Below are 16,894 nucleotides of genomic sequence, written 5' to 3' on the forward strand. Positions count from 1 at the left end.
TATATATCTATATCTGTATATCTATATCTGTATATCTATATCTATATATCTATATCTGTATATCTATATCTGTATATCTATATCTGTATATCTATATCTATATATCTATATCTATATATCCATATCTGTATATCTATATCTGTATATCTATATCTGTATATCTATATCTATATATCTATATCTGTATATCTATATCTGTATATCTATATCTATATATGTATATCTGTATATCTATATCTGTATATCTATATCTGTATATCTATATCTATATATCTATATCTGTATATCTATATATCTATATCTATATATCTATATCTGTATATCTATACTCCTATAAATTCGTTTTTCTGTTGGATGTATTGATATTCATATTAAAAACCCTCTTTTCTATTTGTATTTATTTGCTTTCCCAAAGCAAAATGTGACACAAGGTTGTTTTTAATGTGGGGTAAAACCAGCTACCCGAAAAAAAGGGGAAAGGGGCACTCTGGTTGGGACTAAAAATAATAATTGTCCCAGTATAAAGGTTTCCCCTCCATTGACGGAGACAAATTACCTTAAATGCAGCATTTGCAGAAAAGATGGTATTTATTTGCTCCCCCACCGAGCAAATTAGGCACAAGGCCAATTTTTAATGTGAGGAGTGAAGGGAGGGGGAAGGGAAAAAGGGGACCAGCTCCCAAGAGGTGGGAAATGGGAGCTGGTTAAAGGTCAGGCATGTGGGGTTGCCCCCACATCTGGTCTTTGCTAGTCATAGCTTGCAGTATCTGCCGGAACAGATGCTACACTTTGATCTCAGCCCGAAGGCCAAGAACAACAGAAAAAAAAGCAAGCCTTATTTAAAAAGAAAATACAATTTTCTTATATATGGGTTGTGGAATTGCATTCATTAGCAAAAGATCTAGCTAATTTGCATATTCTTTTAAACATTAATTTTAATTAATTCCCTATTAGTTGCTTCGGTTTTCTAATGGAATAATCATCCTTAGTTAACTATTACGTATAATTATATTCATACAGATATTCTACATGATAAATCATTGCATAATATTTGGATAAAAAGTTTATAGTAAACACAAAATTGTTTTCATATATATTTATATATACGTTTTTTGTTTAACATATTTTTCTACCAAACTCCTCCTAGAGTTTTTGGTCAACAGACATGAAACTTCATATATAAGGTATTGAAAACTTTATAGTTGGATTTTAGGCCGGAAAAATCGGTGCAAAAGTGTGAAAATTAGAAAAATAAAATTGAAATTTGCCAGGTGAAGGTCGAACGCCGGCATTACGAATGCATAAGTAGTAGGTATTGGTTTATGTTTTAATTTTAAGCCTTGCAGTAAACAGGCAAAATAAATCGTCAGCTGCACGTTTTGGTTTCGATTCCCGGTGATGGCGCATGAGTCTTTTTTAAATAATTTTTAAATCACAAGCATTTCAGCCCGGCGTTGCCCGGGTGTTTTGAGGTGTATATTGAGCAAAAAAAAAAAAAAAAAAAAAAAAATGCGGTCAATTTATAAAAAAAAAAATTGACCCCTATTATAACTCGTTAACAGTTATTGTTTTTGGCTCAAATCTTGTTATTAAGTTAGACCTATGTCCAAGGAACGTATATATAAAATTTCAAGTGTTTAGACAGAAGATTGGTGAAGGAATTTGGTAGAGTTTTCAAAGATCAAATCGTTGAACTTTGGCACCAAATCGTTTAACTTTGAGTATTACACACACACACACACACACACACACACACACACACACATATATATATATATATATATATATATATATATATATATATATATATATATATTAGCGTTGCGCGGGTTTTTGGATGGGTGTGTTTAGCAAAAAAAAAAAAGTGTTAGTAGGAAGGCAGTCTCGAACCCGTACGCGAAGGAGGAAAAGAACGGGGAAAATCGTTACGTTTTAGCTGTCACGACCACCGCCAAACCGGAAGTGACGTAGGTTTTAATTAAGGCTACACAATCGATAGGAGAGGATGACTTTAAAAAATATCGGCGAAAAAAGCTGGAGAAAAGTGCCCAGTTGAAGGTGAAGATATTAATGTTTTAGCAAATTTTCGATATTTGTCGTCTGAAAGGTCGGACTTCAAAACGATACTGATTTTGTAAAAATCCGTCGCCTCTGTGGCAAGTTTAAGGCAAACATACATACATACATATATACATTTACATATTGGTAACTAAAATTTTCGCCATAAAAAAAGCTTGCCCTATCTCTGAATACCCTTTATGTAAAATTTCAAATGTTTAGACCAGAAATTTTCTGAGTAATTTGGTAGAGACCGAAGAGGTAAATTTTTTTTTTTAACTTTGACTCTTGTTATGACCCATGAACATTTATTCTTTTGGGCTCAAATCAAGTTAGATCCGTGTTCAAAGAACCTATAACTAAAATTTCTATTGTTTATGCCCAAAATTGGCGGAGGAGTTTGGTAGGTCAAATTGTTGAACTCAGACACTTAACAGCCGATTTTCTGACCGAAAACGGATTACAAACATTTTCCCAAGTCTCAGTACCCTGTATATCAAATTTCGAGTCTGTAGACTTAAAATTGACAGAGTTATTGCGTAGGAAAATGTACATAGATACACAGACACAAAGACATACAGACACGTTCACTTTTATATATACTAGCATGGGTGCCCGGCGTTGCCCGGGTGTTTGGAGGTGTATGCTGAGCAAAAAAAAAAAAAAAAACAGACAAAAAAAACGGTAAATTTTTTTAAAATTTGACCCCTATTATGACCCCTTAACATTAATTGTTTTGGGCTCAAATCAAGTTATTAAGTTAGATCCATATCCAAGGAACCTATATCTAAAATTACTAGTGTTTAGACCTAAAATTGTCGGAGGAGTTTGGTAGAGTTCTCAAAAGTTAAATCATTGAACTTTGACCCCTTAATAACCAAATTTCTGGCCGAAAAGGGATTACAAAGATTTTCTCAAATCTCAGTATCCTGTATATCAAATTTCGAGTCTGTAGACTTTAAATTGACAGAGTTATTGCGTAGGGAAATGTTCGCAGACAGACACGCAGACACGTTCACTTTTATAGATATATAACAAAAATATATATGGAAACAATTTTTCGTTTACTGAAACGATTTTACGCAAATATTATGCAAGTATAAATCATGTAGAATATCTGCATGAATATAATTACAGGTAATAGTTAACTAAAGATGATCATCCCATAAGAAAACAAAAAAAACTAATAGGGAATTAATTAAAATGAATGTTTAAAAGAATATGCAAATTAGCTAGATCTTTTGCTAGTGAATGCATTTCCACAACCCATATATAAGAAAAATGTATTTTCTTTTTAAATAAATAGAAAAGAGAGTTCGCCTGTCTTTTCTGTTTGCTCCTTTGGCTGTCCCCGACGTTCAAAGACCGGCTGCCGGTCCCTGTTGGGCGGGTGAGCCTTGTTTTTATTTTTCTGCCTCCCCGCGAGGCCACTAACTGTCTTGTTTTTGATTTATTTCAGGTTGTCTCTCTTCCCGACTCGACTTAAATAGCTAACCGGTCTGCGTCTGAGGTGGCTCAGAGTCATATCCAACGGAAACCTCAGCCAGGCCAACCGGCGGCTCTGAGCCGAGAAGAAGACGCAGAGGGGGAGGGTAGCTGGTCCAGGCTCCAGTGCAGACATGCCTAGCCCGGGGTCCGGTTCCCAGAGGGGGCTTCGGCCAAATCTGGGGGCCGGGTCAGGCCTCGAAAAAATTCTACCGCCACGTGGTCCGGGTTCCGCCCCCCCCCCCACCGCCTAACCCGGGTTCTTGCGGTCGTGTCCCCGACACGCCCGCCGGTTCAGGCCCAGTAGACAGACCACTAGGATGGGTTAGTGTTGCTCCCCGCACAAAACCCGGTGTTGTCCCCCGCACCGCTAATCTAGGAGAGTCCGTCGCTTTAGGCAGCGACTCTCACGTAACTAGTCGTACTGCTGTTCCCGGCAGTAATAGTAGTAGCAGTAGATTTAGGCTAGCTGAAAGAGGTGTTCCGACTCGGTGGAATCACCAGAGGAAGAGGGCTTTAACTGTCAGCCCTCCCGCCCATAGGAGAATGGACCCTCTAGGGTCGGGAATTAAACCAGCAACCTCTGGAGATATCTCAATATTGAGAAACACCGACTCGGAGCAGACGTTTTCGAACGAGATGCCTGACGATAGGGAGGACGCCATTAACATGCTAACATTGCTAGATGAACAGCTGAATGCCGCGTGCCAAGCCGACTTAGAATTTAGTAGCAGCGACAGCAGCACAGATGAATACAACAGACAACCGCTATGACAAGCGAGAGAGTCGCGTCAGCGAGAAAGGAAGGGGGCCGCTCAGACTGAAAACAAGAATGGGGCAGTTAGTACCACAGCCACAAAAGAACCGGCACTGACCCCTAAACCGTCGTCCCCAAAGGAGAAACCAGGAGAGTGGCCGACGTTGCCAGGGAGTTCACAAACAATAGACTCATCCGGCTCTATTATTCCCCCGGGACAGAAATCACCACTGTTAACAGTGTCACCGACGATGTCGCCGTCGCCGATAATATAAACACCGCAGATGGCTCCCAGTCGCAACTAAGTCCCGGAGATTACCGCCGGTTATTCGATACAAAATATAAGGATTTGACCGACGGTAATGTTATTAAAGTAGAACCGGCAGCTGTGGAACGACTATCGAAGAGAATAATATTGTTAGTCTCCATAGACACAAAGAAACGAGCGTTAACCGGTGTGCCGAAAGACAACATGGCGAAAATTCTGGGGGAATTAAATATCCCCGCAACCTATATCTGCCATAAAAGCTATGCAGTGTGGGATTTACTACTGCCAAAAGAAGAAGACGCCGTCAAAATATTCAGATCGGAACACACGTGGCGACACATTCGACTTAAGCCGGAATATTTAAGTAAGACGCGGACGAACGTGTCTATTTTGGGAGTCCCCTGTATTCTCGGCCCTGGGCAATTAGGAGCCTTTATGAGTCAATATGGGGACGTAGAGTCCGTCATTTCTGTCCGTGGTCCCCGTAACCTTATGGTAGGGGACTACAACCTAAAAATGCGTGTTGACAAGGAAGGACTACAAAACATCCCCCCCATGCTCAGGTGCGACATATGGTCGATAAGTATTATAGTAGAAGGTCGCAGGCCCCACTGTTGGAATTGTCAACAGCAGGGCCATATGGCACGGGAATGTCCGAAAAGAAACCCACAGACAGTAGTAGTAGTAGCAAAGCCAGCGGCAGTGGTACCAGCAGCCCCTGAGAAGCTAACCGGAGGGGGCAAAGAAGCAACAACGTCGGACGGCTGGACTACAGTGGTAAAGAAGAATGGCAGAACCACCAAGACCCCCTCCACAAGAGAGCAGCCACCTGAGGTACAAGGTCGGCCGGTTCCCACAGTATCGTCAACGGTCTCTTCCACCAACGTTACCACTAAAGAAGTTGTTAGCGGCCAGAAAAGAATGCATCCGGTCTCCTCGTCTGACTCAGAAGGGGAGCACGATAAGGAAACGGATACTGTGGTAGAGTACCAAGTGCCGAAAAAGGAAACTAAAAAGAAGGCGAGAAAAAACAAGGAGGCAGGGTCCCGTTCCCCGTCCCCTATGAATGTAGAGAAGACTGTCTCTACAGTGCAGCCACCCAAAACCCCTACCCTAACCCCATCGGCTGAACCAAAATCCCCATCCCTTTTCGATACCCCCCCAACCGGTGCCCGTTCGTTGTCCCGGGAGAAGCCGGCGACAAAAACCAACAGCGGTAGAAGAGCCGCCTCTGTATCTCCTGTAAGGAGTGAAAAGACGAAAAAGCTCCCCTACCTTCCTGGAAACCGGATTTGCGAAGTAGAACCCCTTCACGCTGACACATATATAACGCAGCGCCATAGGGGTCTGATTAAGCCGCTTAGAGAAATGAAAATGATCGAAGGGAAAAGTGTTACCAACCCTAAAAACTTCTAGTCATGACCTTTGTGCGTCATACAAAAACTGGACGCACGAAGGCCATGTGGAATATGATCGACGATGCCAGGGGGGCGATTCCAGATTTAAAGTTGGTGGAAGAGGGGCATGACTCCCTCAATCAGCTGGCGCCGAGATGCGAAGGTAGGGTTCCTATTTACGTCCACCCTTGTTTGTATAGGGCCCTTAAATTAACGTTTCCCCTGGATGTCGGAGGTATTGCACGAGATGGACGAGTAACGTCCGAGTTGCTTTCGGGCAACCTCGCTCAGTCCTGCAGCACCCTTTCTAGCAAAGACTTTAGGTCGGTGGTTGCGGATATCTAGACACAATGGCCACGTCCTTGAGCTTGTGTAGTTTGAACGTTAGGGGCATGAGGTGCCGAAGCAAAGCCGCTAGTGTACTGAGGGACCTCATGTCGATGAATATAGATGTGGCTGCGTTACAGGAGACTCACTACGTTGACGATCATCGGGTGCTGGAGGGGCATTATGATGTCTTTTCAACATACGGTGATAGTCAAAGTAGGGGGGTTTCTTTGTTAGTTATGCGCACCCTTTCTGCAACGGTTAGCGTTGTTCATGCGGATACTGATGGTAGACTGATCGTGGCCAATGTTGCCATGGCAAATAGAGCGTTTCGAGTCATCGTGGTGTATGCGCCCAATTGTGTACGGGAGCGGGTTTTCTTTTTCCGGCGGTTGGAGGTGTTTCTCGGGGGTTCGGAACGGTTAATACTAGTGAGTGATTGGAATGCCATTCTTGACCCCAGGGTAGATAAGGTGGGTGGGACTAGCGGGATGGATGGGTGTGAAACCAGTCTGTTGGACCTGATGGCTAGATGCGATCTGGTAGGCAGGTATCGGGTGGATCACCCGGGGCGGGAGACGTGGACGTGGCTCTCTAGCAGGCCTTCCGCTTCAAGTACTTACTTGGATCGGTTGTTAGTTAGAAGAGGCAACATAGAATACATATCTTGTCCCACGTTCCACTGGTTAGGCCACTCTGACCACAAACTACTTGTGGCCAGGTTAGACTTAGATAGCAACCCCAAGTTAGCTGGGTACTGGAAGTTAAATACCTCCTTACTGGAGATAGCTGACTTTCGGGAAAGGCTAACTAAACACATAAAGAAGGGATTAGTAGGGGCGGTTACCGGGAGTAAGTGGTGGGTAAACGCCAAATCTAGCATTAGAGACTTCTCTGTCAAATATGGCCAACGCCTCGCGCTAGATAGGGCCAAGGCAGAGAAGCGTCTAGAGGATAGACTATCCCGGGCGGATTCCCTAGAAATAGGTTTAGCTAAGGCAGACCTGAGTCGTTTGGCTAGCGAGCGATTCAGGGCCAGGTAGTTAGGGCTAGAATTAAAAAGATGCTCAACGAAGCTGTGAATGTTGACAAAGCCGAACGAGTCTATTCGCTCGGGCGCAAATCGGATAACTACATTCGTAAAATTCAGAGCCCGGAAGGGGACTCCTTAGTGTCGGCTCAGGGGATTTGCGAGCGGTTTCGAGTGCACTTTGAAGATCTTTTTGCGCAGCTGTCCAGGCTTCGTGTCCAGGAGTTTGGCAACTATTTGGCTGGCTCGCCCCGCCTGGAGGCGGCCCGAGCAGCTGGTTGCGATGATCGGGTTACAGAGTGTGAGGTCGTAGCTGCTATGAAGCAGGTCGCCTATAACAGATCACCAGGACTTGATGGACTGCTCTACGAACTTTACTTGAGGTTGTCGCACATGTTTGTTCCGATTCTGACGGGTGTGTTTAACCACTGGTTTGACACGGGATCTATCCTGAGTCAGGTTACCAAAGGAGTGGTCACACTTCTGAAGAAGAACGACACACATGTTGGGGGGATAGATGATTTTATGCCAATCACGTTGTTGAATACGGATCTAAAAATCCTGGCCCGAGTGCTGGCGAATCGTTTGCAGATTGTTATCGCTGACTTGGTCAAACCGGATCAGAATTACGCTGTGAAGGGAAGATCAATTCAAAATAATTTGCATTTGATACACACAGTCATAGAAAATTTAGAAGACGACACTGAAGCCGCGCTGATTAATTTGGATCAGTCGAAGGCGTTTGATAGGGTGGATCATCGTTTCCTGATGGCTGTTTTAGAGACCGCCGGATTTGGATCCGGCTTCTGCAGATGGATTTCCATTTTGTACGCTTGGCCGACAGCAGTTGTGCAGGTCAATGGGGTGCTGTCGGCGCCGTTCGCGGTTTCTCGGTCGGTGCGACAGGGGTGTTCGTTGTCGCCCTTGCTGTATGTCCTCGCGCTGGAACCATTCCTTAGAAAAGTGAGGACCAGGGTGGCTGGACTGGCCCTGCGCGGAATTGCTCTTCCTGGTGGTGCGCGAGCCAGGGTTTCCACGTTTGCCAATGATGTCACCGTATTTGTTTCGAGCGTCGTTGATATTATTACGGTGATTAAGGCTCTCAAGCGTTATGAACAAGTTACAGGGGCCGTAGTCAATCTCAGCAAATCCGTTGGTCTGAGGTTGGCCGCTTGGCGGGGCTCGAATGCTTTGCCTGGCGCATTTGTCTGGACGGATGGCCCGGTCCGTATTCTGGGTGTTTGGTTTGGACCCGGTCTATGTCTAGATAAGAACTGGTCGGAGGTACAGAGCAAGATCGAAGCGTCTGTGAGGGTTTGGCTTCGAAGGGGATTGTCCCTTAAAGGTAGGGCGGAGGCATGCGCCACTTATGTGTTTCCGCTGATCCTTTACCGATTGGCTGTACTTCCTCTACCTGCGGTCCGCATGGCGGCCTTAACGCGTGCGCTCTTCTTACTGTTGTGGAATGAGCGACGGCCGCTTGTCCGTAGACAGGTCTGCACTCAACGTCTTGAAGATGGGGGCCTGGGGATGCCTGACCTGGCTAGCCACAAAAATGCCGAAAGGTTGGCGTTCCTGGGTAGAACTCTGATTGAGGAGTCTGATTGGGGTCCCGCGGTCGGTGCAGCTTTTCCCGACCTTATCCCCAATCATTTAATTGAATGCCAAAGAAGGCCGAGAGGGCAATCAAGATTCTTCAACGAATGCCGAAATGCGCTTAGAGCGATGCCAGGGTCCTTGGACCTTGCACAGCCTAGAAGGACATTATATCGGGGATTAGTGGTGGGGACCACTTCGGACCCGCTTGGGGATCGGCTGCAGCTGTCGGAGGAGGAAGTTCGCTCTCTATGGAATTGGGCGCCAGGCCGGGGATACCTTAACAATTCCGAATTTTCCCTGACCTGGCGATTGGTTAGAAACGCTCTACCCCTCAATGACATACTGTTTAGAATTGGTATGGTATTTAGTCCCTTTTGTCCACGGTGCGAGGAAGATAGCTTAGAAACCGTAGAACATGCTTTTTATACTTGTTCCAAGCTCCGTGAATTCTGGGAGTATGTTAGTGAGGTCACGGCTTGCATCGTCCCCGATCAGGTGACGATCCTGGATTTAGTATCCGTTGTCTACAACGCAGATCCCTTGTGGCCTAGGGAGGAACGAATGGTGTTCCTAGCGACCTTGGCCGTAGCTAGACTGGTTGTGTGGGTTTCACGCATAGAGATAGGGCGTGGGGGGGAGCCGCCTTCTCATCGGGATCTTATTTTGTATTTTAAACACCTACTTAAAATCAAAATCAGATGCGATAGAAGGAGGTTATCTCGCTCACAGTTTAGTAGGAGGTGGATTCACACCGCTAGTTTATATGCGTTTGTACGAAACAGGCTTGAGTACGTGTTCCCTGCCTAGGCATGGCACACGCTGACCGTAAAAGCAACCCCCAGACCAGATCAAGATAATCCCGTAGTGGATCAGTCCCTTAGCTAGTTGGTATAAATGAGTTCCATGTCTCCAATTTTTATTTTTAGGTGTTAGGATACCTCCAAAGAAGCCCAGTCCTGATTAATTTATTTTAGTCCAAACCCGTCCCGATGTTATTTTTCTTGGAGGTCACCGAATATCCCTTCCCCCCACTTTATTTTGGCCGTAGCTGTGCCCACTCCCTTTTAGGAAGTGCTCCCTTGTTTTCGGCCGATACCGGAAAACAGGAAGCATTTCAAAATTAAATAGGTAAGGGTTGGTCACCGTTTAACGTTTTATTTGGTTCATTTATTTTTTATTACTGTTATTTTTCTTTATTTTGGGGTGTTTTTAAGGCTCTCATTATCCCCGCCCATCATCCGCATATATCATACACATCACAATTTCCATTTTGTCATTATTGCATTGTAAATATAAAGTCATTTTTAAAAAAAAAAAAAAAAAAAAAGGAAAAAGTCATTGTATATAATATTATTGTTATAAAAAAAACAAAAAAAAAAAACTTGTACATATTGTCATCTGGGGCTTTAAGTAGATCCAACTCCTAGAGTGAATGCGGTATTGTGGTGATTGCAACTAGTGATAGGGAATAGACAAGTGGACGACCCCCGACACCCATCTTCCCCCCAACACCCTTTCTGGCCTCATGCCACATTTAAAAAGAATTAGTTGCCTGTTTTATATAATTTTAACCCTAAAATTCTGTAAAATTTGTGATTTTTCTTCTTAAATAAATATTTTAAATAAATAGAAAAGAGGCTTGCCTTTTTTCTGTTGTTCTTGGCCTTCGGGCCGGGATCAAAGTGTAGTATCTGTTCTGCAGATGCTGCACTTAAGATAATTTGTACCAGTCAATGGAGGGGAAACCCTCTATACTGGGACAATTATTATTTTTGGTAACCAGAGTGCCCCCTTTTTGCCTACTTTTAGGGGAGCTGGTTTTTACCCCACATTAAAAACGGCCTTGTGCCTAATTTGCTTTGGTGGGGGAGCAAATAAATACATTAAATAAATAGAAAAGAGGGTTTTTAATATGAATATCGATACACACAAAAGAAAACGAATTCATAGTTGTGTGTATATATATGTGTATATATATATATAAGTGAACGTGTCTGACGTGATGTAATTTCTGGTATCAAGAGCCGGTGCCAGACAGTCAGAGATTGGCACTCGGCCAAGCAGGTCGTGTGCAAACGCCCAACCGTTGAGGAACTGTATTACTCAACTCACTTTGCCTGTAATATATGTGAATACATGTTTCGTTTCTAAAAATCGTGTGTTCCTTACCATTTAACCCCATGACATGTATTTAAAATCTTTTCTTTTTTTTTATTACATTTTCACCCCCAAAATGGCAAATTGTCACTTTGATGTAGGAGGCTACTATCAGAGACCTAAGTTGCAGGGGTACTGTGTAGGAAGTTTAGCAGCAAGACGTCTGTTAACGTTACATTTTAACTTCTGCATGTCAGTAGTGTTGGGGAAGCAGGAAACCGGAAGAGAATTCCAAAATCTTGCAGTTCTGGGGAAGAAGTAAAAGGCTTTCTTACATATAGAGATCTAAACTGTATAGGGGTTGGACTTCGCTGCTTGTCAGATTTGTCAGGGGTATTTTTGACGAGGGGGTACAAGGGCTTGTAGTTCGTCAGAGCATCCACCATTAAAATACTTGTAAAACAGGCAGAGGGATGCAACATTTTGTCGGTGGGACAGGGGCTAAAATTTAGATGACAGTTCGGGACCTATTAGGTGGGCAAGTCTCTTTTGGACCCTGTCCAGGAGCAAGAGACTAGTAGTAGATGCATCAGCCCAAATGTGACAGCAGTATTCCATACATGGGCGAATGGTGGCTTTGTAGAGGTACAGGATACTTTCAAACGTAAGTAACTTTCTTGCACGATAGAGAGAGTCCGCCTTCTTTGTAGCAGCTTTTGCAATGATCTCGATGTATCTATTCCAACTCATGTTTGCTGTGAACGTTAAGTCAAGGTCCTTGAACGAAGTGCTTTCAGGTAAAATATCTCTAGCCATAGTTATTGGTGGTTAGTAAGGTTTCATGTAATTATTAAATGGAAACAAACTTTGTCTTGGCAGCGTTGAACGTTACCATCCACTTTTAACCCCATTCCACTACAGACTGAAGGTCTTCCTCTTGGGTTTCGGCAATTACCTTAGATATGTGCTCATTAGTTTTCCCCACGTGCCTACTACAGAGCGTGGTGTCGTCGGCAAATATACCCATCTCAGAGACAATTTTATCAGGTAGGTCGTTTACGAATATCAGAAGTAATAAAGGTCCAAAGATCGATCTCTGAGTTACACCCGCCTTTATATAAAAAAATTTTGGACGTACGCCCATAGAGGACAACCTGGATTCTTCTCTCATTTAAGAAGGATCTAATTATGCTAAGAATTCGTCCAGTAATACCATAGGATTCTATTTTCATGAGAAGACCATCGTGCCATACCCTGTCAAAAGCCTTAGATATATCTAAGGCTACTACCCCCCTCTGCCTTATCCAGTGCTTGGTATAAACGTTCACAGCTAGAATATTTGCAGTAGAACGGGCTTGCCTAAATCCATACTGGTGGTCTGACTAAAGTTTAGCAGCTGTAAGGTGGTGGGTTAGAGCTTGATTAATAAGGGACTCAAATATTTTGGTGAAAAGAGGGAGGAGGCTAATTGGGCGATAGTTTAATGGGTCAGTTTTTGTAAACTGGTACCACAGAAGCAGTTTTCCAGCAGGCAGGAAAGGAAAATTCGTTAAGTTTTAATTTCTCTTCATAATGTTGTGAAAGTGAGTGGAGTGAACGTACTTATTCAAGAATGTCATTGTTTTGTTCTGTTTGGAGTTAATTCGAAGCAACTTAAATCTGAAAAAAAACCCAACATATCCTAGGGCCACCGTATATATATATATATATATATATATATATATATATATATATATATATATATATATATATATATATATATATATATAATGAAAATTACAATTGAATTTACCAAAATGATTCAAGATGGTAAAATTAAAGTAAATTATAATATTATAAAGCAGTAGAATTATTCATACTTCATAAAGCATAGAATTATTCATACTTTATAAAGCAGTAGAATTATTCATACTTTATAAAGCAGTAGAATTATTCATACTTTATAAAGCAGTAGAATTATCCATACTTTATAAAGCAGTAGAATTATTCATACTTTTTAAAGCAGTTGAATTATTCATACTTTATAAAGCAGTAGAATTATTCATACTTTATAAAGCAATAGAATTATTCATACCTTATAAAGCATAGAATTATTCATACTTTATAAAGCAATAGAATTATTCATACTTTATAAAGCATATAATTATTCATACTTTATAAAGCAGTAGAATTATTCATACTTTATAAAGCAGTAGAATTATTCATACTTTATAAAGCAATAGAATTATTCATACTTTTTAAATCAGTAGAATTATTCATACTTTATAAAGCAGTAGAATTATTCATACTTTATAAAGCTGTAGAATTATTCATACTTTATAAAGCAGTAGAATTATTCATACTTTATAAAGCAGTAGAATTATTCATACTTTATAAAGCAGTAGAATTATTCATACTTTATAAAGCAGTAGAATTATTCATACTTTATAAAGCAGTAGAAATAATTCATACTTTATAAAGCAGTAGAATTATTCATACTTTATGAAGCAGTAGAATTATTCATAAATTATAAAGCAGTAGAATTATTCACACTTTATAAAGCAATAGACTTATTCATACTTTATAAAGCAGTAGAATTATTAATGCTTTTTAAAGCAGTAGAATTATTCATACTTTATAAAGTAGTAGAATTATTCATACTTTATAAAGCAGTAGAATTATTCATACTTTATAAAGCAGTAGAATTGTTCATACTTTATAAAGCAGTAGAATTATTCATACTTTATAAAGCATAGAATTATTCATGCTTTATAAAGCAGTAGAATTATTCATACTTTATTAAGCATAGAATTATTTATACTTTATAAAGCAGTAGAATTATTCATACTTTATAAAGCAGTAGAATTATTCATACTTTATAAAGCAGTAGAATTATTCATACTTTATAAAGCAGTAGAATTATTCATACTTTATAAAGCATAGAATAAAAATTTTTCGCACGAATTCAATGTAAGTCTTCAATTTCAGACTGCAAATCAGGCATTTTATAAAGCATATAATTATTCATACTTTATAAAGCATAGAATTATTCATACTTTATAAAGCAGTAGAATTATTCATACTTTATAAAGCAGTAGAATTATTCTTACTTTATAAAGCAGTAGAATTATTCATACTTTATAAAGCAGTAGAATTATTCATACTTTATAAAGCATAGAATTATTCATACTTTATAAAGCAGTAGAATTATTCATACTTTATAAAGCAGTAGAATTATTCATACTTTATAAAGCAGTAGAATTATTCATACTTTATAAAGCAGTAGAATTATTCATACTTTATAAAGCAGTAGAATTATTCATACTTTATAAAGAATAGAATTATTCATTCTTTATAAAGCAGTAGAATTATTCATACTTTATAAAGCAGTAGAATTATTCATACTTTATAAAGCAGTAGAATTATTCATACTTTATAAAGCAGTAGAATTATTCATACTTTATAAAGCAGTAGAATTAGTTATACTTTATAAAGCAGTAGAAGTATTCATACTTTATAAAGCAGTAGAATTATTCATACTTTATAAAGCAGTAGAATTATTCATACTTTATAAAGCAGTAGAATTAGTTATACTTTATAAAGCAGTAGAAGTATTCATACTTTATAAAGCAGTAGAATTATTCATACTTTATAAAGCAGTAGAATTATTCATACTTTATAAAGCATAGAATAAATTTTTTTCGCACGAATTAAATGTAAGTCTTCAATTTCAGACTGCGCCATAGGTAAGAGTTCTAAATAATAATAATAACAATAATAATAATAATAATAATAATAATAATAATAATAATAACAACAACAACAACAACAATAATAATAATAATAATAATAATAATAATAATAATAATAATAATAATAATAATAATAATAATACCGGTTCTAAATGACACTATTCTGAAGTTCGATCCATCAGCACGAGAGATATTAAGAATACAATGACAAATTACTGGTCACTTGTGGCGGAACGAGAGCAAGCTTCGTCTGAAAAACAAATTTCACAGTTCCTTACAGATTGCGACAATATGCAATGTTATTACATATCATTTTTGCTGTTCAAATTTGTTATCACTTGAGAAATGCGAAATATTTTAAAAAAATAGTTTAGAACAATATCTTGAGTAGACATTTTTGTTAAACATTTACTTATTTTACTTATTTTGTTTAAAGATACATTTTTCTTTTAGTTTGATAAATTCAGTTGGGATTAAAACCACCGTTTAGAACTGAATCTAAAAAAATATAAACCATTAAGTGTTTTCATATTATAGATTCGCTCTTAAACCCGATTGTGTGAAGGGGAAGTAATTTTGCATTCACATTAACACACGCAAAAAGCGTTCGAATTCCAGTTCTATTTTGCAATTACATTACCCCTATTTCACTGCTGGACAAACATACGTTGTTTACGCAAGCCTTGTAAAAATAAAACGAAGATAGGTTTGCTTTTACGGCATATCAACCTTTTTCTTTTTGGTTATTTAATAACTAGTTCCGTCGGGTTGGTTTTTTGTTTGTTGTGGGTTTTAACTTATTCGGTAAATTAAGTCAACTTTTTCGGATCATTAGGTGATGTGTTTTTTTTTTTGGGGGGGGGGTAAAGTTGGATTGAGTTAAAATTATATTCTTTTGTATAAATTTACTTTTTTTTCAGAAATGTTAATATTTTGTTATTAGCATTTTTAAATGTAAAAGGTTTGTTGTATTCTTCTCATTCTTACTTTTAAAGTTCAGTTTGTTTTTTCTGATTTTTGTTTAATAGTCTGATATTTTTTATTGTAATTTTTGGATGATGAATTATTTGCAATAGCATCTGCAAGCATGTTGACCATGTCGTCCTTTTTGGGATTATTTTGTTATTGTTTATACAAAGGTGGTTAAGAGGGAAACTGGTGTTTTTTCTTGCTATTTTCTGAAGAATATTCCATATGATTTTATCTTTGATGTTATTGATTTGGGACAAATTTCTTCCATGATTCCCATTTGGCTTCTTTTATTGTTTGGCGCGCTTTAGCTTTGCGTATTTTAAGGATGTTTAATTAAATGAGTAGTTGCTTGATTGTTGAAATGTCTTAATGCAACACATCGTAGTCTGATAGCCTTTTTGCAGTCATCCTTAAACTAGGGCCGATTATACTCAGTTGATAATTTTGTTTTAGGTATGCATTCTTCAGCTATTGAGATGATGGTCTCTGTAGAGTAAGTGATCGGGTAGAAGTTTGTGTTTGCATAATAATTTAAATTTAAATTTAATTTAAATATGCATAGGTTGTTGTTGTTGTTGTTGTTGTTGATATTATTTTCTATAATGATTCCTTTTCTGTCTGTGCCTGAGCATCCCCAACTAGCATTATGACTGTTAAAGGCATCTAATAATAAGAATGGGCGAGAGAGTTGGTTGATAAGTTTTTCTATCCCTGTTTCATCTATGGGATCGTTCGGCGGTAGGTAGATGGAGCAGATTGTGACCGTTCTATGTATGATGGTGGTTGTGATGGCAATTGCTTGTAAGTTAGTTTGTCTATTTGTTTATTTATTTGTAAGTTAGTAAGTTTTGTTTTTATTTTTTTAATTTGTAAGTTAGTTTGTATATTTGTTTATTTATTTGTTTTGTTATGGAGAATGGGTGTTCCTCTAGAAGCTCTATTTGCATTATTTGTTGTGTAATTGTAATCAGTGAAGCTATAGAGATTGATATTTTCAGATGGTTTTAAAAAGGTCTCTTGTACACATATTATTGTATTATTGGAAGTAGAAGTAATTAATTCCGGTTGGCTGCAATTCCATTGGATTATTTTATTGGGCATAGTTTAATTTTATGCATTTGATTTCCTTTTGCCTTATTGAGAATCGGAGTGGTTGTTTTCTACTATTTAGTT

General features: G+C 39.1%; 1 protein-coding gene across 2 annotated transcripts in view; it reads right to left on the reverse strand.

Annotated features, from left to right (window-relative positions):
• Positions 1-16,894, reverse strand: part of LOC145248787 (kin of IRRE-like protein 1) — a 2,909,730-nt gene that overhangs the window by 1,372,396 nt on the left and 1,520,440 nt on the right. The window lies entirely within an intron of this gene.

The sequence above is a fragment of the Euprymna scolopes genome, chromosome 27 (genome assembly GCF_053919585.1).
Source record: "Euprymna scolopes isolate OS-2025 chromosome 27, ASM5391958v1, whole genome shotgun sequence".
Lineage (NCBI taxonomy): Eukaryota > Metazoa > Mollusca > Cephalopoda > Sepiida > Sepiolidae > Euprymna > Euprymna scolopes.